Source organism: Apium graveolens, chromosome 11 (assembly GCF_009905375.1).
Source record: "Apium graveolens cultivar Ventura chromosome 11, ASM990537v1, whole genome shotgun sequence".
Taxonomy (NCBI): Eukaryota; Viridiplantae; Streptophyta; class Magnoliopsida; order Apiales; family Apiaceae; genus Apium; species Apium graveolens.
The window spans coordinates 77,641,045-77,660,358 of record NC_133657.1 but is presented as its reverse complement, the minus strand read 5'-3'; positions in this window follow the sequence as shown (position 1 = coordinate 77,660,358).

Sequence of the window (19,314 nt, the reverse complement as noted above, 5' to 3'; positions counted from 1 at the left end):
TCCCAATTTATTGAATTCTTTATTCATATTCTTGTACTTTTACCCTTGTTACATATACTCGGATATATCCTGATGTTGGGATACATCAATAGCACTCCGATTGTTCTGGATGCTAAACCTTGGACTGGATGGTTACGATACGGGCTGGGTTTTTACTCAGACCTTTAATTAATAGGCCATAGTTGCCTGAGTACTCCTTATGTTGGTTGGGTCTATGCAGTTGGGTATAGATCCGCACTGTATCCTGACTTACCAGCAGGTTATAGTGCATATATTGGTTCTTGTTTCCAGTCTTGTTCATTTGGCACTCGCCAGTGTTGGCAAATTATTATCCTATCCAGATACAAATGGTTGTTCAAACCAGCAGCTTATTGGTTCATTTATTCTTCTCTCTTTATACTATATATATATTGTCGCAGGCTTGTTGAGCAATTTTGGCTCATTCCCTTTTATTGTTATTCCTATTGTTTTACAGTTTAGGTAGAGAATGAAACCCATCAGAACCCGCATAGTCAAGAAGCGAGTCAAGCAGCGGGACCCTCTTATACCAAGAGTGTTCATTCCTATCCCCGAAAAGAGCTTTGAACTACCAGATCATGTATAACAGGATAAGTAGTAGTGTTGGTTTGAATAAAAGTTGTGTTGTGAGAATGTAGATTGAATAAAGTTTTGTAATAAAGAGAGTTTTTGAGACAGATTTTTTTTATTTGGGTTTGTAATAAAGTTAGTGTGTCGTTCTTGTTTTCAACTCTTAACCTTAAAAGATCCTAAATAGCAATAGTTCGGGGTAATTATTATATTTATATTCTGCTTGTGCAGGTTTAGTTTGCAGTTGTTATTAATAATGCCCCAAATCTATACCCCGGATTTGGAGGGTGTTATAGTTGGCATCAGAGCTTAGGTTTTGACCCTAAAAAACAAGAACATTAGGGTTAAGATAAGATAGGAAGGTCATATAGGATAGAAGTAAGAATGTTAGGGTTGTTTGTTTATGTGATTAGAAGTTATGAATTTTAGGATTGTGATTTGATTGTTCTTGTGTTATTATTATGTATGTTAGATGGCTTCTTCGTTATCCTCTACGGAGCGGACTGAGACAGACCCAGTGGTAGCACCAGTATCAGTGCAGATTTTTCCTCCATTACCACCACCTCCACCGTTGCCACCTGGACCAGCACTAGAGATACCCCCTCCACTAGAGGTACCAGATTTTGTTGATTATTTCCCATATTTTGAGCCGGATGTTTGATGTGTCTGATATGGTTGACATTCCACAGTGGGAGGATTTAGAGCCCTAGGTTCCTGTGCCACCATTTGAGATTCCAGAGATTTCACAGCTGGAGCCTGAGTTAGAGTCACCAGTATATGCACCCATGGAGCAGCCTGTTTTGTTTCCTGCACCGCTAGCTGTTTATGCCCTTGTGCTTGGAGTATTCCAGTTCCCACAGCCAGAGTTTATGGACGAGGTAGTAGTAGATGAGCCATTACCATTGCCTTATCGAGGTTCCCGCACGGATCTCCATGAGCATCACACAATTACATATCAGCGTTTCCAGTCAGAGAGAGAGGAGAGGGTCAGATGGCAGGATCAGTATAGAGGGATCCTTGGGTTGTTTGAGACACAGGAGGATGGTCCAGTTCGAGCACTTCACCCAGACTACATCTTGAGGGAGAGGCTACGCCAGATCCACAGGGTTGGTTCTCATGAGCTTACTGACTTGAGGCAGCAGGACATTAGTGCAGAGGCAACATACCGTAGGGTGATGAGACTTACAGAGGCGGTGTTAGAGGCTTTATAGGAGGAGCTGAGCCGTGTGCCACCAGGATTCTGATCTTAGCAGACGGAGGAGTGTTGTATTTTGTATATATCTGTAGATAGAGATAGCGTAGTATTGTATGATTAGTTTGTATGAGTGTAGCTACTAGTTTTGACTGATAGCAGTAGCAGTACGACTGATATATCATAGACTTTTTGTATCAAGCATTGACACCTGCAGCTGGTGTCCTACTTATATATATATAAGATGAACCTTTTTACGTTTTCTTTATTTTTCAGTCATTTAAGCATTTACATTTATTTTACTGTTTTACCGTTGCATCTTTAAAAATGTTGTTTATTTACGATCATGTTGTACCCTTTATGTTTTCAAAATTTTAAAAAAAAAATTATAAAAAAGGGATTTATTTAAACAACGCACTGTTTTATTCATTTAGTTATTTAATAAATTTTCTTTCCCATATCAACTATTTTAACGCTATATTAATATTATAAAGATTGTTTCCATTCCATAACGCCTGTTTAGTATATTGTTATTAAGAGAACCCATTGTTTTATTATCAGAAAGATGGCACCTAAAAGAAAGGCACGACCCGACTCGTCTAACGGAAATACCGAGGGCCAAAACGATAATAACCAGATGGATCAGATGTTTCATCTCATGCAACAGCAGATGTTGATGATGTAGCAACAGATGCATCAACAACAGCAATTTCAATAACAAATTCTACAGCAAGCCGCTCATCCAGGACAACAAGTACCCCCAGCAGCACCTATGGTTACTTTCAAGCAATTTCAATCAGTAAAGCCTCCAGAATTTACCGGTTCCACAGATCCTACAAAAGCGAGAGCTTGGCTGAAGGAGATAGAAAAGGCTTTTATATTGGTTAAAGTTGAGGAAGAACAGAAGACGGATTTTGCCAGCTACTTTCTGAAAGTCGAAGCCAAATACTTGTGGGAATCGAAGAAAGCTTTGGAAGGGGAAGGTGTGGTAACCTGGGATAGATTCACTGATCTTTTCCTGGAGAAATATTTTCCTCGCTTCATGAAGAACCAGATGGAAATCAAGTTCCTGGAGCTGAAACAAGACAACTTATCGGTCGCGGATTATGAGACCAAGTTCACTGAATTAGCCAGATTTGTTCCTGAGCAAGTGGATACGGATGAAAAACGGGCCAATAGATTCCAGCAGGGACTAAAACCATGGATTCGTAGCAGGGTAGCTGTATTTGAGCTGACGACTTATACAGCTGTTGTTCAGAAGGCCATGATCATAGAAGGTGAGAGTGAATCGGCTCAGAAAGAGAAGGGACCAGGAAATTTCCAGAACCGTTTCAACAGAAGGTCGGGATTTCAAGCCCGGGGAAAGGCAAACTTCAGGAAACCAGAACAAAACAACCAGAGGATGGGTAATCGACTTCCCACCCCAACTCAGCAAAGACTTATCCGACCGCCTATACCTGATTGCAGAACATGTGGTAAAAATCATACGGGGATTTGTAACAAGCTAAATGTCACGTGTTTCAAGTGCAAGCAAAGGGGACACTACTCTGGAGAATGTCCGATGGGAAGAGCAGAAGTCGCTTACTTCCACTGCGGAAGAAAAGGACATATTTCCAAAGACTGCAGAGGAGTTGCGATGGCCGCTAGCATTCCAAGGGTTTTAGCATTACCTCCACCTCCACTATCCCCACAAAATCAGCCGAGGGCAAGGACTTTTAACATGTCAATGAAGGAAGCAGTACAGAGTCCGAATGTGGTTGCAGGTATGCTCCCTGTGAATTCCGTAAATGCTCTAGTATTGATTGATTCAGGAGCTACTAGATCTTTTATTTCTGAATACTTTATCTCTAAGATAGACTGTGAGATTCAGTGGTTAGATGAAGTGCTAGTCATAAAATTAGCAAATGATGATCTGGTTATGGTAGATCGAGTATGTCCAGATTGTGATATTGAGATAGGGAGATGTCATTTTTCAGTTGACTTGATACCTTTCAGGTTAGGGGAATTTGATGTTATTTTAGGAATGGATTGGCTAGCTAGTAATAATGCTCAGATTGATTGCGCAAATAAGAAAGTGAAATTGCAGACTGAAGAAAATACAATAGTAATATTTAAAGGAGAAAAACAACAGCAGAGATTCTTAACAATAATGCAGACGAAACAATTGCTACGCCAAAGATGTCAAGCTTATTTAGCCTACGTGTTGGATACCAACAAAGAAAGTCCAAAGATTGAAGATATTCCTGTAATCTGTGAGTTTCCCGATATCTTTCCTGACGAACTCCCAAGACTTCCACCGGATCGAGAAATCGAGTTCACTATTGATTTGGCGCCAGGGACTGAACCGATTTCGAAAGCTCCATATCGAATGGCACCTCTTGAAATGAAGGAATTAGCAAAGCAGTTGCAAGAACTTCTCGACAAAGGAATTATAAGGCCAAGTGTATCCCTATGAGGTGCACCAGTATTGTTTGTGAAAAAGAATGACCGTAGCATGCGACTGTGTATTGATTATCGTGAGCTGAAAAAGTTAACTATCAAGAATAAATATCCTTTGCCTCGCATCGATGACTTATTTGATCAACTGAAAGGAGCAACATGGTTTTCGAAAATCGACTTACGATCAGGTTATCATCAGTTAAAGATCAAGGTAGAACATATTCCAAAGACTGCGTTCAGAACGAGGTATGGATATTATGAATTTCTCGTGATGGCTTTTGGACTGACGAATGCACCTGTAGCATTTATGGATCTGATGAATCGAGTATTCAAGAAGTACTTGGATAAGTTTATCATTGTATTTATTGATGACATGTAATAATCCCAATTTTTGGAAATTTTTAAAACTCTGATGAATAGTAACTTTTGCCGATATTGCTGATTAATAAAAATTGTCAGACCACCCTATGAAGGGGTTCTTTAATGGATACTCTGAGATCATATTAGCACTCCATAATATATATGAGGGTATGTAAAGATCGTCAGAATTTAAATTCGGACACTTTGATTTTTCCCGAAAATCCATCAGATACCGACATAATTAAGTATAAGGAAACATGATGAAAAAGATTTCAATTCAAGGATTATAAGAGAGGATCATAAAAGAAATATAAAATATTGAGAAAGGTTAGAGGAACCCAAGTAATAAGATCCCGGATATGATCCCTCAAACAACGAACGAGAACGAGAGTTACGCGAACCGTAAAACAAATAAACGACCAAGGGGCAAGCACATGCAAGTAGCATGGGAAGGATGCTTCCAAGAGAAGTTAAAACATGTGATTGTAAGTAAAGACACCCTCACACCGTGAGATTGTGACATGTGGCAAAGGAATGATGCAAGCAATGACATAAGCAAGTGATGTCATCACTTTATCAAGATATTTTAGCAAAATTGAATAACAACCAAGGAAAATAATTGACAAACACCAAACCACTTCATCTTATTCTCTCCCCATTGTTTAGGCTCGACTTTTTGATGAAAATACAAGGATTTGATTTTCAAAGTCCAAGCTCCACACCTTCAAAAATTAAGAGGTTTGTTTCCATGGATTCTATATTTCTAAACTTAGTTATGGTATGATTTTGAGATCTAGATTCCAAGGTTTACTAAGCTAATCAATTTATCAAAGTTCTTGATGAATAGTGTTTTAAAGAACCAACATTTTGTTTTCTTATGTTTTCTTTAAGATCCAAGCTTGGTAGAGATAGTTAGAGGTTCCTAGAGGCTTGTTAGTAATTCTCTGCTCTCCAAGGAAGGTATAAACTTTTGAACCCTTAGTTTTAAACTTGGTTTGTTTGGATTATAATGGTGATTAGGATTTTGTGTTGTTTTTGGTTGATGTTTGGATTATTAATAATGTGTTGATGATTTTTAATGGATGAGAGATTAAGCATGATTTTGAACCTTGATTGATTAAGTAGTTTAGCTAATTTTGAAGATAGTATGATATTGGATTGGATTGAGATTCTTGAGCTCATCATGACTGAAATCAGTAGCATAGATGTGTATCTTGAGTTATTTTTTATTGTGAGTTGGATTGTGGTTGTTTGGGATGGTTTAAAACTTTGGTAATCGCGTAAACATAGCCGTTGTAATGCCTGATTTACCTTAGACTGTTTTTGTTCTTAACTTCAGGACCCGTCAACTCACTTTAAGATTCTGACCATTGTTATGTTTAGATAGTTCATGTTATGAGTTTCGTTTTGATATGTGGTTCGCTTGAATCCGATGTACGGTTTAGGAGAAACGACCGTTTTAAGTAACGGCGTTTCGCGAACGAACCATTATCCCTCGCCTTACTTTGAAACCTTGGTTAAGGCCCTTAAATCACTAATTTTAGTATGAAACAATTATGTAAAGTGGATTAGGTAGTTGGTAGAGCACTCGCAAAAGAATCGCTTTAAAATTCTTAATGGTTAATTTATTAAAAATGGTGGAGCCGAGGGTACTCGAACGACTTATGTGATTCGTTAAGCGTAGAAGTGACCATAAGCGAACGTTAGGGTTCAATTGGTTAAAGTCTAGTTTCTTAAGCGACCGGGGTTTAATTACGACTTATGTTTTTGTTCATAGGTTATCGGACACACTCTAAGCTTAAGTCTATCCGGGAACACTCAGGCAAGTTTTCTACCCGTTATACTGTTGTTGTGATGTATATATGTATATGCATTATCTTGTGATAAGTGCATGATTATTATTAGCAAAGTCTTGCGATATATTGGAGCATGTGATATGATATTTATATGCATGCCTGTTTCGTAATCTTGATATCTAATTGTTGATTCAAATACTTATAAGTTGCATAATATCTATGTTAGAGATAAGCAGTAGTTGCGTATACCCTTAATATAGGGGATCCAAAGGTGAACATTTTCTAAACAAGGAGTCGATGTTCCCGAGTATAATATATATATATATATTCGATGACTTTATTTTATTTAATGAATATTATTTTGAATATTCATTCGAGGACTTATGACTCCGCTTATTTTATTAAATAATATTCTTTATTTTATTAAAGAATAATGTTTCGATAATCAAACTTATTTTCGATTAATCAAATAAAGATCGTACTTTCGTATAAGTATATCTTTGGTTATTTATTATTCATTTCAAGTATGAGTTGTAAAATTTCTACTTCAATTATTTTATAAAGATTATCCTTATGGTAATATTATTTAAATAATAATATTCAGATATCCTCCAACATATCGGGACTGATTTACTTTATTAAATCAGCATTAATCCAAACATTCTCAAAAACATTTTTGAGTCTTCAAAATGATTATAAAAGTTAGAGCGGACCCCAAAACTCGTTTTCAAATTTAAGATCTTCCTTTCAAAGGGGCCTTGAATACTCGCTCAAAAATCTAAGGGATTCGGCTCTGTGGTGTATTTTATATTCGCAACTTGGTTGCTGTTTTGAGAAAACAATTTGATTACTTTCCCAATGTTCGGGAAGTAAGTCCATCTAATTGAGTCGGCATAAGCGACAGGCCGGGGTACGGTGTATGAAGGTGTAAGAGGCTGGGTGACAGTCCATCCACGCGTGAGTGGCTGGGTAACGGTCTAGCACGAGGTCCTAATGCGGCCAGGGTGAAGACCGGCGAGGAATTCATCCATCTACAGTAGAAAAGGTTACTTAATGGGTAATTTTGCCTGATCAGCAAGATATCGGGTTTATGCCAAAATTCTTTTCTTTTCAAATTCATTGGATATTATAACTCAGTTCATACTTTACATGACAGAGGTTTTCAGGAAATATATGAGAGATATATATGGGTATATATATCGGGACTTAATGAAGTATCTCGTAACTTCATTTCTTTTAAATGATATTTCAAAGATTGAATATATTCAAGTCTTATCTTGTAGTCTCATCTATGTGATGAACTTTTGAAACTGATTATAACTTGAACGGTGGTAGTTCAAGTAGTATTTGGAAAAGATAAAAGTATATTGGAGTATCTTGTAACTTCATCTTTTCAACTTATATCTAGTTAATGATTATCTTATGCATGACAAAGATTTTCATAAAAACGTTGAGACAAGGTAAGATATATGAGATCACCTTGCAACGATATTTTTATACAGTTATAAACTGGAATCCTATGCATATTATACATGGAAGAGGATTTCCAAGATTTTGAAAAATATATATACATATATACTGATTATTTTGCGACTTGGTCGCGTTAAGATATCAAACTTGGTTCATTTCTTCTTGACCAAGACTTTCATGAGTACTATGAGAATGCTCATATATTGTAAATTATTATACGTATTATTTCGGTGGGCTTGTTGCTCACCCTTGCTTTCTTCTTTCATCACACAACAACAGATAGAAAAGATGAACAGGACCAAGCTCCCAATTCGTGAGCGGATAGGAAACGTTCCGCAGTTTCCTGTAGGCGTTGATGTCGTTGTGGCTGAGGTAGGAACTACCAATAGGCTAGGCTTTCAACTTTTGATATATCAGACTTATGTATATTTATGAATTGTAATAATGGCAAAGAATATGTAAATTTATTCAGAAACCCTTTTGAGGTGTAATGGCTCATAATTGTGGAATAAAATGACTTGTGTTATTTTTGGATATTCATCTCTGAGATTATAACTTGTGGTGTGTGTGTATATTGTAGGGTCACAGTACGCAGTAGTTGGTTAATTATTAAGATTAAGTATTATTAAGGAAAATGGAACTCGTGACAACCTGGATCCCGACCCCGGATTTGGGGGTGTTACAGAAATGGTATCAGAGCTAAGCGTTATAAACCTCAGAGATGATGTGACGTTAAGATAATAAGTTCACTAAGATAATAAGAACTCTTGCCAAGTTCATAGACGGGCTACCTAACGTAGTACTGACAGTTAAAACCCTTATGGGAACCCTTATAAATATCGTGATAGAAGCGTAGTTCATTATCGTATATGGTTGCGGGACTCCGAACCCTGAGGTTGAGGAGCAACAGCGCGATGATGTTTTATTACTTATTGGAGATCAGATTATGGATCCGATAGAGCGTCCTAATGAGGGACCGAATGATATTTATATTGAGGATGTAGCGGTTGAGGATGTTGTCCTAGAAAGGATTGTTGTTGAGGAGGATCCCGTGGAGGATCCTGACAAGAATGAATAAAGGACCACTGATGAATTGATAACCATGGATAGGGAAACTACCAGAGGTAGGATTGGCCGGTCACTACCGGAGGTTCGTTCAAGTTTGTAAAGATAGTAGCCCCTTTAACGCGGCTTACTCGTAAGACTGAGAAGTTTGAATGGACAGAGAAATGCGAGAAAAGCTTTTAAGAACTGAAGCAAAGGTTGGTAACGGCCCCTATGTTGGCGTTGCCGGATGGAAAAGGAGATTTTGTGATTTGTAGTGACGCTTCGCATAAGGAATTAGGGTGCTTCTTATACAGCACAACAAGGTAATCGCGTACGCATCAAGACAATTAAGGGAATATAAAATTTGATATCCCACCCATGATCTCGGGCTCACAGCAATAGTTTTGCCCTAAATATTGGAGGCACTACTTGTATGGATAGAAGTGCGAGAATTACACAAACCATAAGAGCTCAAGTATATTTCCACGCAGAAAGAGCTCAACATGCGCTAGAGGAGGTGGTTAGAACTAATCAAGTATTTCGATTATGATATTCTTTATCATCCAGGGAAAGCCAATATGGTGGCTAACGCCCTTAGTAGAAAGGAGTGACTCAAGATGATAATGTCTTTGGGAGAGTTGATGAGAGATTTTGAGAAAATGGAAATAGAAGTGAAGGTAACCGGAGCCGGTACTGAAAAGTTGTTTGAGATTGTAATGCAACCCGAATTATTGGAAAAGATCATATTGTGCCAAGAAAAAGTGATAAATGAAGGCAGAGAGCCAATGAATAGAGGAGAGATTAATACCGAGAAAGATGATGAGGGAATAATGAGGTATTCCTACAGAACTTGGGTTCCAAACGTTCAAGAGCTTAAAGATGAGATCTTAGATGAAAGCCATAGTTCGAGGAAAAAGATTTAGGGCAAACCCTGAATGTGATATTCAGGGAGGTCGCCATCAAGATAAAAGGAACCCATAACATAATGAAGTGGAAAATGAGGATTTAAAACATGTAGGATGACCCCGATTATGGGGATGAGGAGAAAACATTTCATACTGAGAAAATAGAAGTCGAGCAAGATAGGGAGAACCAGGACGGTACTTCTATGGGGCAATTCATGGACCTGCCTAAACAAAACTTATACTTTTATTCCCGACCACCACCTTGAGGAAACAATGCGGTAGGAAATTCTTTCATGACCTTTAAGTCGTTAAGCTCACAGAGTTCCAAGGAACAGGTTGACCCAGTCAAGGCAAGAGCCTGGCTAAAGGAAATATAGGAATCATTTGAGATTCTAAATGATTGACAAAGCACAAAAGACTGTTTTTGTCACTTACCTTCCTAAGAGAGAGGCCACCTGCTGGTGAAAGACCAAGAAAGACGCGGGGCCAGAGGTTATAATAAACTGATTAAAGTTCAGTCAATTGTTTTCGGGAAAGTACTTTCCAAGGTTATGGAGGAAGTGTAAAAGCTTTAGAGCCAGAACAAAGGCGGACGAGTGTGATGAATTATAAATCTAAGTTGTAAAAGTTGTCAAGATTCGTTCTGAGGACAAGAATCCCATAACGACGTGATGTTTGAAGTAAATGATTAGTGGGTTCATAAAATGATTGTAAGAGAAAGGAAAATAAAAAGAAACTGAAGTGGAAAGGAACATAAAGGAAATAGAGTTTGAGGAATGATAAGGGAGTTGGGTATGAGGAAACCCTAAAGACTCGTAGCAATAGAAATAGAAAAGTATGTAATCGTCAGGATGAGGGTGATTCACCATGAGTTAAAATTGATGGTTGAAGGCATAAGAGATACATATATTTTATCCCCTTTAAGTTAAGAGGATTCGAGGAAACCATGAGATAGTTCGAAGGATAAATAATGAGACACGGATAGACTGAGAAGACAAGAAAGTAAGAAATTAGGAAATTGGACGAAGGAAGTGACCTTCAAGAATGTGAAGTGCATATAACACTTGTAACTTGATACCCAAAAGGGAGGCACCAGGTATAAAAGATATTCCAACATTGAGATGACGGTTGAGATAAATAATTGAGATAAATGAATAGTTAGAACTAAAAAGTTCACATTGAACACGACCAATATCTTCCAGAACATCCCTGTTATCATTACCAAATCAGGAAAGAAAAGAGGATAACCATTTTTATATTTTGGAGTCCATATGGATTGACCTCAGCTTGAATAAGGATGCTATTGTGAAATTTGGTATAGACTATCTGGTGGGAATGATTGAATAAGATAATCTATCAAGGATATATGACTTGATTTAACCATGGAAGAGTGTAAGTATCTTTTAAAGGTGGAATTAAGGATAAAACCCTGATAACTTGAGATGAACCCTAGGGGAATGTATAAGGGTTGGCATTTCACCCTTAATAGGGACAATATGAGTTTTGACAGTACAAATTGGAAGGAATAAGGTAATAACAACTTTAAGGATCAGTGGAGAAATTTTTCAAAAGTATATAAACAATGGTTCTAGTATTAGTAAATGGTATTTTGATATGCCCTGTATCTAGGGAATTCAGGAGGAAGGATTCAATGATAACCTTAGAGGTTTTCCAAGGAGAAAGGTAATATTCAAAGTTCTGAAGAGTAGAAACTTTGGTAAAGGAAAAATGACGTAATAATAATAATGGCAAGTGGGGCACGTGTTAAACCATGAGAAAGTATGGATCGAACCAGTAAAGGTCGAAATTGTTTAAGGCAATTAGGACCTAAGATAAAAGACGTCCTAAGTATGATCGAGAGTCAGTCGTGACAATGTTAACCTCTAAGGACCGAGGCAATAACTTTTGGAAAAATGGTGATTTTTTTTTACTCACCAAAGCGTAAGGAAGAGCATTTTCACACAAGCAGTGATTGGAAATGAGGTAGAAAATTTAGTTGGAAATCATTCAAAAGACATTGATTATAAGGAACTATTACTATCAGGAAAGGCCAATGAGGTGGCCGACACTCTAATTGTAAGAGAGCAATTATAGGCGCTCGTGCCAGAGAAATACAGTGATGATGGTTAAAGCCGTGAAGGTTGTATTATGGTTTGAAAGATTGACATTCCTTCTGATGATTGTGTGATACTCAACCATAATAATAGTCTAGTAAAGATTGAATTCATGTTAATTGCCGTGAGCAGGCTATCTATTTTAGAAGGTCCTATCTTAAGATAAGCCAGGACCATGTTACAAGAGGACTAAATGAACCTTTGAGCTTCATGTTTCCTAATAAGGACATATGGTTAATAATGGTATTAACCTGCTATCGTTGCTTTCATTGAAACTCTTCTACAATTTTATCTGCTTTATGGCATATATACACCAAGTTCAGCAGTGTTCTTCATGGATCATGAATGGTGATTATGTTACCTCCTTAGAATATTTTGATACGGCAGGTATGGACTCTGTATGATTAGCTATTACGATTCCAAGGAAAATAAATGACTACAATAGGTCAGCGGTGGACTATAGTAATACATCAACGATTCCTTGAATAATGAGGCGATAACAACCGTGAGTGTTGTATTGTAATGGATGTTGAGATTGAGTACCACTAATCGGGTCGTGGTGATGTATAAGTTATCATTGATAGACTAACTAGTGGTTTATTTACATATTTTATATTTATTCCTTCTTATCGATAAAGAGTAGTATTACTATACGAAGAAGGTTGCGGTGTAGCAATGGATTTTAATAACGATGATGTCTAGAACGAAATCCCAGATTCGATTTTCGCTGTCGAGGGAGTTTCAACGGTGATTGTTTTTAAGCTCGAGCAAGAGCATGGGTCCATAGAATGATAGATGGAATAGCAAAAATATTTAGGCATGTGAAATGCGATGCTATAATACTTGATGTTGATATATATTTATATATGTTCTGTTCTCCTATGATAAACCTCTATAGTTCAGGGGTAGATTCCAAGCCAGATATTTTGTGGCAGTATTTTTTTATATACAATTCTCTTCAATTCGTTCTTTTCTCTCCTTTTCATTTCATGTAAGCTGAGAAGAACAACCCTTCCAGAAGGGGAGGTATTGCCGAATGACTATCTATCTGTGTGATAGAAGCCTAGTAGGATACCACATGTTGTTTAATTGCTTGTCAAGTACTAAAGGCTAGCCACCTTCTGTACTTACTATGCAATAGAACAAGTGTTCATGATCAAAATGATCTCTCAATAAATTCTTTTACTTATATACGATGAATCAAGCTTTCAAATATGGAAGCCGCTAGAAAGGAAGTAGTATCAGTGCGGTGGTATTCTGATTCTAACGCGTTCGTGATACTAAGGTTGACGCGATTATTAAAAGGTTATAGAACGCTAATGAGCAAAAGTATAACCAGTATAATATTAGGAACGGAAGATATTAACGTTTACGAACTGGAAAATAATAGGTATTGATAAACAGAGGCTATAACGCTAGAAGCTATGATGAGAATCTGTGTAATAAACTTGAAGGGAATTTAGGAATGGTCACTTAACATGGATTGAGTTTTCATACGACAATAGATCGTATGCCAGTATCGAGATGTTGCCTTATGAGATCGTTGAGGGAACACAATGTCGATCTCCCTTATGTTAGGGTGAAGCTGCAGAGCACAAGATGCTCGGACCAGCAGTGGTCCAAAGGACCAAGGATATAATAGATCTAATCAGAGGACGGCTGGTAGTAGCCCAAGATGGACATAAGAATTATGTTGATTTGACACGAAATGATAAAGAGTAGGAAGTAAGGGACCTAGTGATGTTATAGGTATTCCCATGGAAAGGAGGGATGAGGTTCAGAAAGAAAGGAAAGCTAAGCCCACGAATTGTTGGACCCTTGGATATATTAAGATGTATTGGGAAGTTATCAAATGAACTAGCCCTACCCCAGAACCTGCAACAAGTTCACAATAAGTTCCAAGTATCAATGTTAAGGAAGTATGATCCAGAGGCGAGACATATAGGGGAATATGAACACGAAAACCTCCGACCAGACTTAACCTATGTGGAGCAACCAGTGAGGGGAACCCAAGTAATAAGATCCCGAATATGATCCCTCAAACAACGAACGAGAATGAGAGTTAAGCGAACCGTAAAACAAATAAACGACCAATGGGCAAGCACATGCAAGTAGCCTGGGAAGGAAGCTTCCAAGAGAAGCTAAAACATGTGATTGTAAGTAAAGACACCCTCACACCATGAGATTGTGACATGTGGCAAAGGAATGATGCAAGCAATGACATAAGCAAGTGATGTCATCACTTTATCAAGATATTTTAGCAAAATTGAATAACAACCAAGGAAAATCATTCACAAACACAAAACCACTTCATCTTATTCTCTTCCCATTGTTTAGGCTCGACTTTTTGATGAAAATACAAGGATTTGATTTTCAAAGTCCAAGCTCCACACCTTCAAAAATTAAGAGGTTTATTTCCATGGATTCTATATTTCTAAACTTAGTTATGGTATGATTTTGAGATCTAGATTCCAAGGTTTACTAAGCTAATCAATTCATCAAAGTTCTTTATGAATAGTGTTTTCAAGAACTAACATTTTGTTTTCTTATGTTTTCTTTAAGATCCAAGCTTGGTAGAGATAGTTAGAGGTTCCTAGAGGCTTGTTAGTAATTCTCTGCTCTCCAAGGAAGGTATAAACTCTTGAACCCTTAGTTTTAAACTTGGTTTGTTTGGATGATAATGGTGATTAGGATTTTGGGTTGTTTGTGGTTGATGGATTGTTAATAATGTGTTGATGATTTTTAATGGATGAGAGATTAAGCATGATTTTGAACCTTGATTGATTAAGTAGTTTAGCTAATTTTGAAGATAGTATGATATTGGATTGGATTGAGATTCTTGGGCTCATTATGACTGAAATCAGTAGCATAGATGTGTATCTTGAGTTGTTTATTGTGAGTTGGATTGTGATTGTTTGGAATGGTTTAAAACTTTGGTAATCGCGTAAACAGAGTCGTCGTAATGCCTTATTTACCTTTGACTCTTTTTGTTCTTAACTTCAGGACCCGTGAACTCACTGTAAGATTCTGACCATTGCCATGTTTAGATATTTCATGTTACGAGCTTCGTTTTGATATGTGGTTCGCTTGAATCCGATGTACGGTTTAGGAGAAATGACTGTTTTAAGTAATGGCGTTTCAGGAATGAACCATTACCCCTCGCCTTACATTGAAACCTTGGTTAAGGCCCTTAAATGACTAATTGGAGTATGAAACAATTATGTAAAGTGGATTAGGCAGTTTATAGAGCACTCGCGAAAGAATCGCTTTAAAATTCTTAATAGTTAATTTATTAAAAATGGTGGAGTCGAGGGTACTCGAACGACTTATTTTCTACCTGTTATACTGTTGTTGTGATGTATATATGTATATGCATTATCTTGTGATAAGTGCATGATTATTATTAGCAAAGTCTTGCGATATATTGGAGCATGTGATATGATATTTATATGCATGTCTGTTTCGTAATCTTGATATCTGATTGTTGATTCAAATGTTTATAAGTTGCATAATACATATGCTAGAGATAAGCAGTAGTTGCTTATACCCTTAATATAGGGGACCCAAAGGTGAACATTTTCTAAACCGGGAGTCGATGTTCCCGAGTATAATATATATATTTATATATATATATATATAGTTTTCAAAACTATTAATCGAATAAGGTTTATTCGGTGACTTTATTTTATTTAATGAATATTATTTTGAATATTCATTTGAGGACTTATGACACCGCTTATTTTATTTAATGAATATTATTTTGAATATTCATTCGAGGACTTATGACTCTGCTTATTTTATTAAATAATATTCTTTATTTTATTAAATAATAATGTTTCGATAATCAAACTTATTTTTGATTATTCAAATAAAGATCGTACTTTCGTATAAGTATATCTTTGGTTATTTATTATTCATTTCAAGTATGAGTTGTAAAACTTCTACTTCAATTATTTTTATAAAGATTTTCCTTATAGTAATATTATTTAAATAATAATATTCAGATATCCTCCAACATATCGAGACCGGCGAGGTCCTACTGCGGCCAGTGTGAAGACCGGCGAGGAATTCATCCATCTACAGTAGAAAAGGTTACTTAATGGGTATCTTTGCCTGATCAGCAAGATATCGGGTTTATGCCAAAATTCTTTTCTTTTCAAATTCATTGGATATTACAACTCTGTTCATACTTTACATGACAGAGGTTTTCAGGAAATGTATGAGAGATATATATGGGTATATATATCGGGACATAATGAAGTATCTCGTAACTTCATTTCTTTCAAATGATATTTCAAATATTGAATCTATTCAAGTCTTATCTTGTAGTCTTATCTATGTGATGAACTTTTGAAACTGATTATAACTTGAACGGTGGTAGTTCAAGTAGTATTTGGAAAAGATATAAGTATATTGGAGTATCTTGTAACTTCATCTTTTCAACTTATATCTAGTTAATGATTATCTTATGCATGACAAAGATTTTCAGAAAAACGTTGAGACAAGGTTAGATATATGAGATCACCTTGCAACGATATTTTTATACAATTATAAACTGGAATCCTATGCATATTATGCATGGAAGAGGATTTCCAAGATTTTGAAAAATATATATACATTTATACTGATTATTTTGCGACTTGGTCGCGTTAAGATATCAAACTTGGTTCATTTCTTCTTGACCAAGACTTTCATGAGTACTATGAGAATGCTCATATATTGTAAATTATTATACATATTATTTCGCTGGGCTTGTTGCTCACCCTTGCTTTCTTCTTTCATCACACAACAACAGATAGAAAAGATGAACAGGACCAAGCTCCCAATTCGTGAGCGGATAGGAAACGTTCCGCAGTTTCCTGTAGGCGTTGATGCCGTTGTGGCTGAGGTAGGAACTACCAATAGGCTAGGCTTTCAACTTTTGATGTATCAGATTTATGTATATTTATGAATTGTAATAATGGAAAAGAATATGTAAATTTATTCAGAAACCCTTTTGAGGTGTAATATATCATAATTATGGAATAAAATGACTTGTGTTATTTTTGGATATTCATCTCTGAGACTATAACTTGTGGTGTGTGTGTATATTGTGGGGTCACAGTACGCAGTAGTTGGTTGATTATTAAGATCAAGTATTATTAAGGGAAATGGAACTCATGACAACCTGGATCCCCGACCCCGGATTTGGGGGTGTTACATGACATCTTGGTTTATTCGAAGACGGAAGAAGAACATGCAGCACATTAAGAACGACATTGGAGACGTTACGAAAGGAGCAGCTCTATGCGAAATTTTTGAAATGTGAATTTTGGCTAAAGGAAGTGCAATTTTTAGGACACATCATCAGTATTGAAGGAATTCAAGTGGACCCAGCAAAGATTGAAGCTATTTTAAATTGGGAAAGACCAAAGACACCAAGGGAAGTCAGAAGTTTCTTGGGATTAGCCGGTTATTACAGAAGATTCGTTAAAGATTTTGCAAAGGTAGCCACACCATTGACGAAGTTGACGCGAAAGAATGAAAAGTTTGAATGGAACGAGAAATGTGAAGCAAATTTCCAAGAATTGAAGAATCGACTAGTAACCGCACCTGTACTTGTTTTACCTGATGATCAAGGAGACTTTGTCATATACAGCGACGCTTCGTATCGAGGACTCGCCTATGTTTTGATGCAACATGGAAACGTGATCGTATTTGCTTCCAGACAGTTAAAGCCGCATGAACAAAAATATCCAGCGCACGATCTCGAACTAGCAGCAATTGTGTTCGCACTGAAGCTTTGGGGACACTATATGTACGGAGAAAAATGTGAGATTTATACGGATCATAAAAGTTTAAAGTATATTTTCACACAGAAGGAACTTAACATGCGACAACGATGTTGGCTAAAGTTAATCAAGGATTACGACGTCTCAATTAGTTATCATCCAGGCAAGGCCAATGTAGTAGCAGATGCGTTAAGTCGAAAGGAACGATTGAATCTGTTAATATCTTCAGAAGACTTAATCAAGGAATTCGATAAACTGGAGATTGAAGTTCGTGTTCCAGAAAGTTCTACTGAAATGATTTACGCCATGACTTTTCAGCCGGAACTATTGGAGAAAATAAGAAAGTGTCACGAAGAAGTAATGGACCAGGAAATTGACAATTTGACAGGAGAAGAGATTACCAGTCAGAAGGATACTAAAGGAATTTTTCGAGTTGCTTCGAGGATCTGGATACCTAATGTACCGGAATTAAAAGCAGAAATTTTACAAGACGCTCATAGTTCAAGATATTCGATTCATCCCGGAAGCACAAAGATGTACAGAGGCCTGAAGGAAAACTTTTGGTGGCCAAATATGAAGAAAGAGATAGCAGAATGGGTCATCAAGTGTTATACGTGTCAAAGAGTGAAAGTTGAACATCAACGCCCGAGCGGATTACTACAACCACTAGATATTCCAGAATGGAAATATGAGCATTTAGCCATGGATTTTGTAGTGGGACTTCCAAGGACGAAAGCAAATCATGATGCAATTCGGGTTATCATTGATCGATTAACGAAGTCAACATATTTTCTTCCGATCAACGAAAGATTTTCACTAGACAAGTTAGTGCACTTATATCTCAAGGAAATCGTAATGCGTCATGGAGTACCCATATCGATTGTATCGGATCGAGATCCCCATTTCAATTCGAGATTTTGGAGACAATTCCAAGAATGTCTAGGAACCAAGTTGAACATGAGTAATGCTTATCATCCACAAACGGACGGGCAAAGTGAACGGACAATCCAAACAATCAAAGATATGCTACGTGTATGCGCAATAGACTTCGAAGGCAATTGGGACGAGCACTTACCGCTAGTGGAATTTTCTTACAATAACAGCTATCAAGCAAGTATCGGGATGCCATCATATGAAGCTTTATATGGGAGAAAATGTAGATCACCTACATGTTGGGATGAAGTTGGAGAACGCAAGATTCTAGGTCCAGAACTGATTCAGCAGACCAAAGAAAAAGTAGAACTTATCCGCAAGCGACTTGAAGCAGCGCAGAATCGAGAGCGTAAATATGCAGATCAATCCAGAAAAGATATGGACTATCAGGAAGGGGAACATGTACGGCTAAAGGTATCACCATGGAAGGGATTAACTAGGTTTGGAAACAAAGGAAAATTAAAACCTCACTACGTTGGACCGTTTGAAATTTTAAAGAAAGTCGGAAAGGTTGCGTACGAGTTAGCTTTACCACCCCCATATGCAGCATATTCATAACGTATTTCATGTATCTATGCTTAAGAAGTATAATCCTGATACAAGGCATGTAATAGAATATGAACCCTTAGAACTTCAGGCAGATTTGTCATATGTAGAGCAGCCGATAAGAATTCTAGATCGGCAAGAGAGGGTATTAAG